Here is a 12,711-nt window from a genome sequence, read left to right as displayed (position 1 = left end):
GCCCGGCAGCCCTGCACGCTCGGGCAGGGAACTTTCTCAGTGGCTCTTGCCGCCTCGCGGGCAAAGGAGCGCCTCTCCGATCCGCGCCGTGGGCTTCCCCGCAGTGCCCACTGACCCCAGTCTCTCTGCCTCCCCACTGGTATCTGCATGTTCCCGCTTCTGCACCGCTGCGGAAAGGCTCCCCCAGGAGGATGCCCAGAAAACCCCGGGGTGAGGGTGCCGTCCAACCAGCACCGCCCTGGGGTCCCTCAGGTCTGGAACGTCATAGCTGCGGGATGGGTGACATGGCTTCACACCTGGCCGGGTTGGGGAGGACTCTGGCCGATCAGTTCCCCCAGCCCAGAGTGTTGGGAGGTGCACTGCCGGTTAGGGCATGTGGACGGGCTGTATATCCAAGATAGCAGAGGCGGATTCACATTGATGGAATGAGTTTTTAAGCTTCAGAGCCCTTCCGTTGTAATTTTGTTTAGTAAATCTCCCTATTCTTTTTCTTAAAGACCCTTTACTTACCCACCCCAACCCTAGTTGCATAAGGAAGCTTGACTCAGAAAATCTAACCACCCCTGGGTCCAGCTCACACCCTTCCCATTGTAAATGCCAGTCTCTTAGGAGAACTCACAGCTCTGCTGGTCCATGGAGCATCCCCGGTTGCTAGGGCAGTTCTCTGGTGCCCGGGAGATGAAGCCCTGAGGCAGGAGGCTGGGAAATTGGGGGTTGGGAGGCAGCTGCTGGTCTGCAGGGAGGGGTCTGGGTGCCTGGCCTTTCTCTCTGGCCCCGCTAGTCCCTTTTCCCACCATGCCACCTCCCAGTAGGGTGATTAACTATCCTGGTTTGCCCAGGACCATCCCTGTTTTATCACTGACAGTCCCAGGATCTGGAAGCCCCTCAGTCCAGAGAACTGGGGCAAACTAGGACATCTGGTCGACAGCCTATATCCACAACCTTCTCTGGGCTGTTGTGCAGGGGTGGGTTGGCCTTCATTGAAGGGGCGGGGAGACTTGTTTTCTGGAGTGTAGATTCTGCATAGGCCCTCACAAAACCCAACAAGTTATAACGGCAGCTTCCTGGAAGGCCTGTCCTAGGCTTCCAGAAACCGAAAGAGGAAAAGTTTGCCAACTGTGTACTTTGCCACTCTAGTTGGTTGCAAATCCCTATGCATGGGCTGCTTTGTGGGAGTCGGGGGCTGGGCAGGGCAGGGCACCTGAACTTGGCCAGCAGCCATCCTGATGGTACGCAAAGTCTGTAGAGTCACTCTGTCCCTTCAACTGTGGCGGCCACTGGGAATGGGCCTTTGTCACTCCAAATACCCCTTTTGAGTGTCACCTGTGAGGCTGGCTTGTAACTCCATCTTGGAGCTGGAGGCAGGCCCTCAGGCCAAGGCACATGTGACAAGCCTCACTGAGGAGTTCTGGAATATCTGGTCTGCTGGGCCCCCCGGGCATCAAGTCTTCAGCCCCCTCCCCCACAACCCCAGTGCAGGAATCCTTCATCGGGACTTTACTGCCAGATGCAATGACAAACTGCTAGGACCTGCCCAAAACTTTGTAAAGCAGCCAGGCTCACCCCCTTTCTGCTCACCGTAACCTAGGGGGCTGAGCAAAAGGCCTCCCTCTGCTGTCCCCAGAGGCATTTCAAGGGCATTTTGGAGCACTCTTGGCAGTCTCACAGTGAGAGTACATGCTCATCACCTGTGGAATGTGTCAGGTGCAGACCCCCGCCCCCAGCCCCAGGGGATACGAGAATTCCACCCCCGTGTTGTGGGCGTGCCCCTGGACCTGAAGGCAGCTTGGGTGGGAGTGAGCATGGGCACAGGAGTTACCTCCCTGCCCAACAGTTACCCATAAGCTGAGAGGCAGGCTGCTGGAGGAGCCAGGCTCCTGCCTGGGTTTGTCAGCCCAGCAGGCCCCTTCCTGGGTGGGAGCTCAAGTCACCCAAAGCGTCCAAAGGTTGCTGGGTAGCTCTGTCCACCAGAAGGCCTCTGTGGAGGCCCTTCTCCAGATGAGTGTGGCAGCTCAGTGCTCATCACTGGGGCTGCAGAGGGAGCTGCCTGTGGGCAAAGGCAGCTAGCCCTTCACACACAGCACCAACTCCCTGCTCACACCCCAGCCTCTTCTACAGTCTTTTGTTCTGTAACCCAGGCCTGCCCCAGTCCCTGGGTTGGGCTGCAAGGCCCCTGACTCCCGAAAGAGATGCTGCTAACTGTGTGGCTGCTAATTGGGCACCTTGGGAGCTGGGGAGAGCTGATGTTGGGACAGAGTCCCAAGCACACACCTGAGAGTGAGAAAGTGGCTCCAGCTAATCAAGTTCGGGTTTGTGGGTCAGGGCCAGACCCTGAGAGTGAGGAGAGGCAGTCCCAGAGGCCAGGAGTAAGGCCACAGCCCTTGTAGAGTGAACACCTCCAGGTAGCAAAGAGCTGTCTACAGAAAGAAGCTCCCCCTTGCCAGCCTGCCGGGTCCAGTGCTTGCTGTGCTGTCAGGCCCCCAACTCAGGCTGGGGTGAGGGGCTGGCACTAAATGTGCCGGCGGCGGCAGTGCCAAAGCCTCCCTCAGACCCTCAGGGTACAGCTGAGCTGCAGTGGCAGGGGAGAGATCAAGCTCGCAGTCCTGAGGGATGGTGAGTCTGAGCAAAATGATATATTTAACATCAAATATACTCAAGGACTATTAGGATTAAGTATTCAAGATGAAGGGGAAAGCGAAACCCTCTGAGCTGCGGATGAAGCATCTCATTAGAAGCAGCCTCTCTTCTGTTTTCTCAAAGCTTGACTTTCCTGCCTAGGGTAGAGGAGGATGGGCTGCAGCACCATCCCTTCTCCCCTTCCCCCTCCCATCAAGCACCCCACATTGGGGCCCCCTAGGGCTTAAGGGGCATGACCTGGCCTTCAAATCTCTGTACCCACTGCCTCCCCACTCCACCATTGTCTGGGGTGCTACAGTTTACAAAGCACATTCATATGCAATGTCTCATCTGATCCCCAGAGCAAATTTGGAGATAGCAGAGCTGTCTTCTGCTTCACAGACAGGGAAACTGAGGCCCTAGGGAGAGAAAATGACTTGCAAAAGTCCCCTACTGGTAATAGGCAGAGACGAGATGAAGTCGTGATGGCCCTTTGCCCCTCCAAGGACTACAGTTTCCTTCTCCTTGCCTGGATCTAATCCTTGGAAGTGACTGTGGGGGATGAGCCTCTGGCACATGTTAAGATTTCCATCCCATCCTGGAACTCTGTACTGTCAAGAGAAAAAAAAAAAAGCCCTTGATATTGAAGAGTGGCCTTCCTGGAGAAGGCAGCCTGGGCACCAGCCCCAAGGTGCTCAGAGAGAAGCAGGGTTCGGAGGGAGAGGAGATGAACACTGTATCCCTTCCTGCCTCCTGCGTTACAAGCAAAAATCAGCACCTCTGTAATAGTAGGAATCCGTTTTCACTGCTGTATCCCCAGTGCCTTAGAATAGAGCTTGGTGCATAATATGTGCTCAATAAATAGTTGTGGAATGAAAATAATAACCTTCAAGGCCATGCTGTGCTTGCTCAGATAGAAGCTGAGACAGGATCTCATTCTCTGTGAAATCAAGATGCTCTTCTGAGGGGCTGCTGGGGTAAGGGTGGTGATGGAAGACTCAACAGTGGGAAAATCTGTGCCCTGCAGAGGGTTAACTTTGCCAAACAATCCAGGAAGCAACCAGGAACCCCGGAGAGAGGAGGTAGCAAGGGAGGGTACGTGGTCAGAGAAAGAGTGCCCCCGTGGGAGGGGGCCAAAATCAAGGCTGAGGGGACTGACAGACAGGAGTGGCCTACCAGACAGTGTTTGGGAATGAGGACCCTGGGTCCTGAGCAAAGCCACGCGCCGAGTTGAGGCCTAGAGGCCTCCAGGTGGCGCTGCGGAGCCGGGCAGCCGCGCGTCTCCACTCCCCATTAACTCGGGAGGGAGGGGGGCCTCGGGAAATGTGTGCATTTATTCAGTAGCAGGAGTGCAAACCTCATACATTGAGGGAGAAAGGCAGCGGGAGACGGCCGCCGAGATTCCCCCATCTCTTTGAATATAATTTTAGATTGAGATTCAGATTAAATCCGAGGGGAAAACACTTTATGAGGCTGAAAGCTGTGTCGTTGCCAGAGCCAGGGTTATGAGCTATCAAATGCAATTACATTAAGACAGATTATACTGGGCAAATTGAGCCATTTAGAAGGTGAGAATCAAAGAAACGGCTCTGATCCTCTCTTCCCCCTTCTCTCTCCCTCTCCCTCTCCCTCTCCAAATTGCAGTTCGTAGTTCCTTGCAATTCTGAGGCACAAAAGTAGGTGAGACTGCTTTTGTATCTGCGAAGTGCTTCACTCCTGAATGTAATTCTAGCTGAGTGCAATCTAGGTTAAGAGCCGGACAAGCGGGTAATTAGAGTCCGCTCGCTGCCGGAGGACCGGCCGCCCCGCCGAAGCGCGCCCGGAATCGGCGCCCTTCTCCCGGCCGAGTCGAGCTGCGGCTGGACACGGAGCGCCCGAGATGATGGTGCTGGACAAGGAGGACGGTAGGTGGCGGGCGGGGGTCCCAACGCCCCCGCGCCCCTGCGCCCCCGCCGTGGCGCGCGGGAACACACACGCCGGGACACGGGCGCGCACACGCCGGGCTGTGCTGGGCTGGCGGTCCCCAGGGGGCTTGGGACTAGGGTGGGGAGGCAAGGGACCTCTGGGCTGCCCGCCCCCGGGGCCGGGCCAGGCCGAACCGGACCGCGGGCGGGCGAGCTGTGCTCCGGCCGTGTGATGCTCTGCGGGGCCGCGTGGAGGCTCCGGCTGCCCTCGGATCTCGGCGCAGCGGCAGTTCGCGTAGAACGTTTCGTCTTTGCGGCTGCTCCTCTCACCGCAGCCATCACCCTCGCGCCGCACGCGTAACCCGAGAGTCGCAGAGCGCCGAGCAAATCAGTGGCTTCGGGAAATCGGACTCCAGAGCTTGCGGGCCACTGGCGCGCAGAAAGAAGGTGGCCACCGGGGTGCCCGGCAGGCCAGGGGGAAAGCCGGCCGGACCCTCGGGGACACGGCTGCCCGAAAGCTCGGTGAGATAAAGGGACGCCTCCTGTGCTGCCCACTGTCTCCCTGAGGGCTCTTGAGCTCGGAGGCAGGAGTTTGGCCCAGAGGAAGAAAGTGTCCCGCTCCCGGCCAGTAGCACGCGTGCCGGAGGCGCCAGGACCTACCTTGATCAAGAGCTTCACTGCGCCTGAGAGGTCAGAAGAGCGGGGCCCCGCGGTGGCTAGAAGCCACTAGTAGGGGGTCTCACACACCCAAAGCCTTCCTGACTGCGACTGTCCCGCAGTAATTGTCCTGGTATGTGCAGGAGAGGTCGGAGAACCCAGCCCTCTTAAGGGTAAAACCAGTGGGTGTCTTGTGACCCAGGGGCAGCCCTCGGGGTCGGGAGAGTGGCCCTTCCCTGGCCCCGGCCCATGCCCTTCTCCTCTGGAGGTGAGGGTTACCTGGTGGGTTAGTGTTGTCGGGAGACATGAATCTAATTGTTAGCACCCAAGCCCCACCTGCATTGTACTGCTGGTGAGGACCTGAGAAGAGGGGTTTTCTGTGAGTCAGTCGGGAATCCTCTTAGAGTGACATCAGCTGACCTCTCCCAGTGAGTATGAAGGTCTGTGCCCTCTGCCCTCCAGGTCGGTGGTGTTCCTGACATGGTCACTTGGTGGAAATCTGAAGTTAAGTGACTTAAGGTCACACAGGATGTTCCCTTTGCTGCCACTGTGTGCCGATGCCCCTAGCCTCCCTTCCACCCACTGAGACCTCAGGCAGGAAGGGCCATTTAAAATATCTGGCCCGGGGGTGGCATGTCGGGGAGCTCTGTGGCCGGTCAGCCCATTTCTGGGCATGTGGGTAGAAAGAGAGGGAGGAGGACTAAATGCTCTGGCCAAAAGAATCCGTTTGCCGGGGTTTGGCTAGGGTGGGACACCCACTTCCTGTGTGCTGTTCTTTTTTATGGGCCCTCCCCTGGAGCCCCAGGTGGGCCAGTAGAGGGCTGGGCTGGTGCAGGCGTGTACTGATTGGAAAGGAGAAGAGGTCTGGGGTGAGGCCAGACAAGGAGGAAGGAGTCCTCGCTTTAGCTCCTTTCTCATCAACTCCCCGTGTTATCTTGGACCAGTCATGCCCATCTTGAGACCTCACTTTTCCTCTTGGTAAAGTGAGGAGCCAGTGCAGGCAGGTCCTTCCTTGGTGTTTGGAGGTGCTCCCACCATGGGCAGCATGTGGAAATTGGGGTATGTCTTCAACCCAGATTGTTTGGTATTGACTCCCTAGGCCCAAGCCAGAAATCCAGAAGACCCAGGCCCTGTACACAGGTGGCCTCAGGCAGGAAGACGGGCCTCCAGCTGACAAGATAACACCGCCACCAGCACCTCGGGTCTTGTACTCTGCAGGCACCCCAGAATGCCTTGGCTCTGTGTACTAAAGGTTTCTAGATGAGCCCTAAATGGAAATGGTTCTCTGGAGGTCATTTCAGCCAGTCTCCTGCCTACCCCCCTGGTATATGTGTTTCCCTTAGTGTTCCCCAGACCTGTAAAGAAGAGCTGACTCTGCCCTAAGGTCCCCCAGCCTGTCCAGTCTTAACGATGTGGTGCCCAGTAGTGCTGAGATCACTGAGCTCTGGGACCCCTCACAGCACAAGGAAGAAGACTGGCTCAAGTCCTGAGGAGTCATTTGATTCATGTCCTGCTCAGCCTAGATCTGTCTTTCAAAAGCAGCCTTTTTGCTCATAAATCCACCCTCCATTCCCTGTTGGAGTCTAGCATCTCCTGGTTCCAGGAAACCCTGAAGGTGGTACCTTCAGCTAGGTGGAGGGAGAAAGGCTCTAGACCCATTCACATCCTCACCCCCACCCCCAAACCTGCTGCCTAATTCCTTCCTTACACTTAATGCTCTCCCAGCAGGTGGCCATCTGGGCTGGGTGGCAGTACTGCTCCCCAGGGCCCCCAAGGAGTATGTTCCTCCCGGCTGTGGACTGCACCCTTTGTCTGGCTGCAGCGGGGAACTCGGGCTCCTATTAACCACCCCCAACGCCTTTTCTCCACCTGACAGCATCTTGTGGGAAGAGGCCCAGGCTCCTCTGGTTGAAGTCAGGTCCGCCAGCTGCCGAGGACCAAAGCTCTTGCTCTGCTGGGCTGCAGGGCTTTCATGTTGCACTTCTGAAAGATAATAAAATATCAATCGCTTTGCCGCAGCAACGGGTTTAAGAGACTTTCTGAAGTATTGAATCGTCAGAAAAAAAAAATTTTTTTTTTTTTTGCTTTTAAGCACAGTGCATTATTAATAAAGTAATCCATTAGGTCGAGCAGTGAAGGGCCACCACAGAGAGGAAAGATCTGTTTTGCAAACGGTTAAACTTCGGGTTTCAAGATTAATTGCTTTCATTTGGATGCTTGCTCTTGGCCTAGCCAGCTCCACTTTACTGGAACTCAGGGTCCTGCCTTTCTACGTGCCGTGGGGCCTGCCTGTCAGCAAAGGGAGCCCAGCTCCAACTTTCCTGGAGAAACCACCCTTCTCCCCCTGGCACCTGTGCTTGGACTGGCACAGGCAGTGGGCTTTCCGGGGAGGTTTGTGGTCCAAGGGGAGCTATAGCCCTGAACCCTGAAGAGTCAGATTAGCTCTCAGCCTGTTGGAGAAATGGCCCTAGAGCACGAGCAGGCAGCAGAGGGTCCAGGCAGCCCCCAAAACAGGGAGAGCCTCAGGTTTTGAAGGAATGGGAAGGAGAGCATGCTGAAGTCACCCCCGAAGGGTGGCCCCACGTGTGTGCTGCAGAAGGGCAGGTCTGGGTGTAAACTGCCTCTGCATAGGCCCAGCAGGAGGGCCGGGGCGACTGCAGGAAACACAGGCAGGCAGTGGAACTGACTTAATTCCTAGGGCATTTTTAATAAGTTAAAAAGACCTAAGGAGATTCGAGCTGGGCTGAGGAGGACCAGACAGTGCATCTTCAATTGTTAATGACCACTATGAGCACAGCTTCCACAGCAGACTTGGTTGATCCATGGGGGCAAGCTCTCAGCTACACTTGGCTACTGACTGGCAGGACCTCCTAGAATATCCCGTCATGCTCTGGACCACAGAGGGTCCTAGGGGCCTCTCCCAGCAGAGTGTGGCCAGGACCTCCCTGGTCCTGGAGGAAAGGCAGGAGGGAGTGGGCCCTGATGCTGTTCCGTAGTGCAGACCCCAACCCATCCGCAGGAGGGTGGAGCCCACTGGACACTGCTCTCTGTTGAGGGCTGGTAAAGGCCTTGTGAGGCTGGCATGGTGGGGACCAGGCCTGGCACCTGCCGTGTGCCTGGAAGAGAAGGGTCTCCATATGCACCCACCAGTCTGGCCTGGGCTGCAGCCATTTCCTCATGCAGGGGAATGAAGCATCACAAAATCTGAGCATGTACAGCTATGTCCCCTTCCTGCCCAAACACAGCGAGGCAGGGAGCCTATAAGGATGGCTTTCCCCAACCCCCTCCCAGAGCCCAGGGTAAGAAGCAGGTGCTTCTGTCTGTTCCCTGCTCTTCCATTCATCTGCCCATGCGGAGAACTTGGGATGAGGGGGCGGGGTGGAGGGACAGGGAAACAACATAAATTGGTCTGTCGTCCGGAATCCATGTCTCGCTAATGTACCCAGATTAACTCAACTGTAAATTGTCTCCTTGGATGGCAGTGTCTTGCTAAAAGTTTCCCATATGATTCATGATTTGGATTGCTTTTAACGGCTATTGGCTAAGCAAGCCGGTGACTGTACAAGGTGATGTAATTGGCATTAGTGAGGGAGGCACGGGAGCGTGTAATGCAGTCAATACTGCATTAACTACTGATGCCCAATTACAGGGAGTGGGAGAGAGCCTTTCAGGAGCATTAGGACTGGGGAAAGCTGAGATCACTGGCCGCTGCTCGCCTAAAAGCTTCACCCTTTGCGTGCCGGGGCTCGGCCCTGGCCTGGCCACTCACTTGGCCTCTGTGGCCGTAGGAACTGCCCCTGTCGCTCTTGCATGTCCCACAACGATGCTTTTAGCACATGGAAATGTGCATTTTCCTAGAGCTGGGGCCTGCTTCTCATCCCTCCTGAGAATTGATTTCCCACCCAGCTCCAAGTCCCAGAGTCAGATGGGGTGGCTGCCCCACCTGCTTCCATTTAAGGAACCGCTCAAAAAGCCCCAACTGAGAGTAGGACCAAGAGGAGGTCTATTTTGGTCTCTCCCCCTTGGAACAGATGGATGATTGCCAGCGAGCATTGGCGGCCGACCCTCTATGATCGGAAGAGACGTGAGGTTTAGCCTCAGCACAGCTGGACTGCTGGCACAGGCAAGGCTGCTGAAGCTGAAGAGTGGTCTTGGCTGGGCCTTCTCTGAACAGAAGACAGAGCTGGTTGGCTGATGAAAGTGACCCAAGCCAGCTTGGGGTCCTTAGCCAATGTGGACCCCCTCCAGAGCTACATCCCACAAAGGGCACAGCTGTCCCCATGTAGCCAGGAGGCCAAAACTGTTGTTCAGGTCCAGTTCCAGGGGCCAGACGACCTCCCAGAAACCCCTGATCAGGCATATTATGAAGTTTGGAAGAAGCTAGGGATGAAGGTAGAAAAAAGGACCTGATACCCCAGTGTGGCAGGTACTATGGGACTTGCTGCCACATCTACTATTGTGCTGAGCTACGTAGGTCTGATATGTCCACTGTAGTTCTGTGTTCTGTGCCAACCCAGCGTTGAGGTGGTTTTGCCTCTCTACCTTCTCATCTCTATGGTGAGAACAAGCACATCTAACTGGCAGGATTGTTTTCAGGATTAGCTCAGATAATGTCCATGTACACACATTATAAACCAGGAAGCTTCATGCATTGTGAAGTAACAGTGCTATCTGCAAAACCACAGGCTGATCCGAAATAGTCCTGTGCCCAGATCAGTGCTTTGTTTGTTGCCTGGTGCTGGGCCCTCATCCTCCCTTTTCTCTGGTTTACCCATCATGGCCATCCCTCACCACTGTCCAGGAGGCAAGGCGAACTCACTACTCACCACTGTTCAGGTCCTTACAGTCAGGTAGCACCATGGGAAGAAGCCTCCAGAATCACTCTTTGTAAGCCCTTCCATTTATAGTGGCAGAGTTGAAACTCAACGTTGCCCAGAATTACATAGGGAGTTAGAGCCCAGAGCTTTAGCATCTTTCTGTGTTCCATCTTGGCTTCCATGCCTGTGCCTGTACCCAAAGTGTGACAAGGCTGGATGGTAGAAATCTCTGATAAGGAGGAATATGAGCTTAACCAAGACCATGTGTCTCGGCATCCTACTCATGGCCTCACTGACAGGCAGGGCATGTGTTCTCAGATGTAGGAAGGTCCTCCTGGTCGGTGCTGATGGGTGCTAACCTGACCTGGGCCTTCACGGGCTAGAGAAGCCCCAGAAGTACATGTGGCCTGTAGCCCATGCTGCCTGCCTGCCCTGCCTGGAGCTGAAGGACACCGAGGCACACAGGCCACCCTCCCAGCCTCGGCTGAACTTTTCGTGGTGCTGCTGGCCTGAGTTTTCCTGGTAGGTCTGTACTCTAGATAGGGCTACACCAGTGGAGTCACCTTGTGCTGACTTGCAAAAGCTGATTTTGCACATCCCTTCCCAACTCTGGGTTCAGGGACATCGCATTGGTAACTTGTTACAAGCCATAGTGGAAATATTAACACCACAGAAATTGGCAAACACTGGAAATCAAGGTTTTTTTTTCCTGGAGAATCAGTTGTGAGATATTTATCAGCACACCACCGGATTGCATTCATCTGGGATTCTGGACCTAATTCTTTCACCATCATTCTCCCAACCCATCTACCACCTTTCTTTTGGTACCAGAGGACCCAGCCTTTGCCACCTTGACATTCTACCAGATACCTGCTGCCACACTAGGCTGGGCAGGACTGATATGTCCACTCTGGTTTTATCACCTGGCATTTCCCTCTGTACCCTTGCTCATGCTGTCCCCGTTGCCTGGTGCATCCTCACTACCCTTTGTTTGGCCTTGAGGGAGCCTACTGGCAGCCTAGGCTTCTTACAGACCATTCCAGGTCCTGTTCAGAGTCACATCCACCCAACTAGCTACAAGCTCATCTCTCATTGGTTGGAGGATGTTTATTTTGTGTTCTGGCTAAGGCAGGAGCCTACTGTGGCTGACATAACAGAGTGGGGGGTGAGGGGAGGGGGGCTGGCCCAGGTGCAGGGACAGATGCCTCAGAGTGCAGGCCTAGCGGGTCAGACTGGATCCCCAACCCCACCTCCTACCCCTTCCTAAGTGGGCTTTCTTGAGTGGCCTACTGCTTCAGGTGCAACCTGCTAGCATAAGTCAGGAGACTCGGCTGACTGCTGTGTGACTTCAGACAGCTTCCTGGGCCTCGGTTTTCACATGTCTACAGTGGGGGCAACACTTAATTGGCACCTAATGTTCATGTACACACTTGATAATCCTGGAAGCCTCGTGTCCATGTGAAGTGAGAGTGCTCTCTACACAGATGCAGGATGATCTCTTTGGCTTTGGCCTCTTGGTCTTTACACAGCAGCTCTTGTTTCACTGAACCCTTAATTAAAAGCAAGCCTTGTACTGTGCCTGCGTATCAGTTAGTTACTGCTGCATAACCAACCACCCCAAAACTCAGAGGCTCAAAACAACAAACATCTATTTAGCTTTTGAATCTGTGGGTCAGTAATGAAGGTTGGGCTTGGCTAAGGGGTTTTCTGGGCCTTGGCTAGACTCACTCATGCCTAGGGGATGGCTGATCAGCTGGATGCTGGGGATAACAAGACTATGTCCCTCATCATCCAGCAGACTTTTCTGGATTGTTCCCAGGCTGGAGGCAGGTCCAGAATGAATGTGCACAAGGCTTCTTGAGGCCTAGGCTTGGCTCTGGGATATTGTCACTTTGTATTCTGTTGGCTAAAATAAATCACAAGGCCAGCCCCAGTTCAAAAGATGGGGAAACAGTTCTACCCTTGAAGGAAGGAGGTGAAAAGTCACATTCCAAAGAGTGTGAATATGGGGAGGGGCAGAGACTTAGAGCCACGTACAGGTTTCACAACTCACAAGACCAGAGCTGGGCTCTGAGCCCAGGCCCTCTGCACTCCTTCTCTGTGCTCTGCTGGCTCCCAGCTCCCCATTGCAGCTGGCAGACTTGAGGATAGGAGAGAAGGACACTTGTGACCCTGAGTAGAATCAGGAATGGTCTGTAATGGGGCTGCAGGGGGAGCTCCTGGGAGAGGGATGGAGCCAGCAAGAGGATGACTTGGGGTTGGGGGTGTGGGAGGCTTCCTGTGGGGGCCATTGTTGGGGGCCGACATCAGAGCCTAGCCAATTCCTCCATGGGGAAGCCTGGAGGGGGACCACAGTGAGGTCAGGCCCTACTGCCTTCTCTGGCTTTTTGTCTGTCCTGCAAAGCCACCCATCAGTTGGAAGGGGTGTGAAGTTCTATGGTTCCCAGAACGGAATGAAACCTGGACATCCATGCAGATGCAGCCAGGCGGGAATCGATTCATTGGTTAGCCCCTCGCCTCAAAACAGGGCAGTAAGTGGGCTGGTGAGAGGCCCGTGTACATTCATAAACCAGCTGATTGAAAAGCAATATTTCAGATAAATACAAGCCAGCGATCTATCAGTGGTTGTAATAAAACCCAGGCTTCAGGCTGTGATTTTATTTTGAAATAATAAGAATTGCTTGATTCTTTTTACTTGAGTTACCATGGTAATTCCA

At 54.8% G+C, this 12,711-nt stretch overlaps 1 protein-coding gene across 1 annotated transcript in view; it reads left to right on the top strand.

The window, feature by feature from the left end:
* The first annotated feature begins 5,546 nt into the window (after positions 1-5,546).
* LMO1 (LIM domain only 1 (rhombotin 1)) overlaps positions 5,547-12,711 on the top strand; it is a 35,978-nt gene continuing 28,813 nt past the window's right edge. The window contains exon 1 of the mRNA XM_010829298.1: positions 5,547-5,605. The gene's annotated coding sequence lies outside the window, so the exon portion shown is untranslated. The remainder of the gene's footprint in view (positions 5,606-12,711) is intronic.

Source organism: Bison bison, unplaced genomic scaffold (assembly GCF_000754665.1).
Source record: "Bison bison bison isolate TAMUID 2011002044 unplaced genomic scaffold, Bison_UMD1.0 scf7180017864503, whole genome shotgun sequence".
Taxonomy (NCBI): Eukaryota; Metazoa; Chordata; class Mammalia; order Artiodactyla; family Bovidae; genus Bison; species Bison bison.
This window is presented reverse-complemented; position numbering and strand designations above follow the sequence as displayed.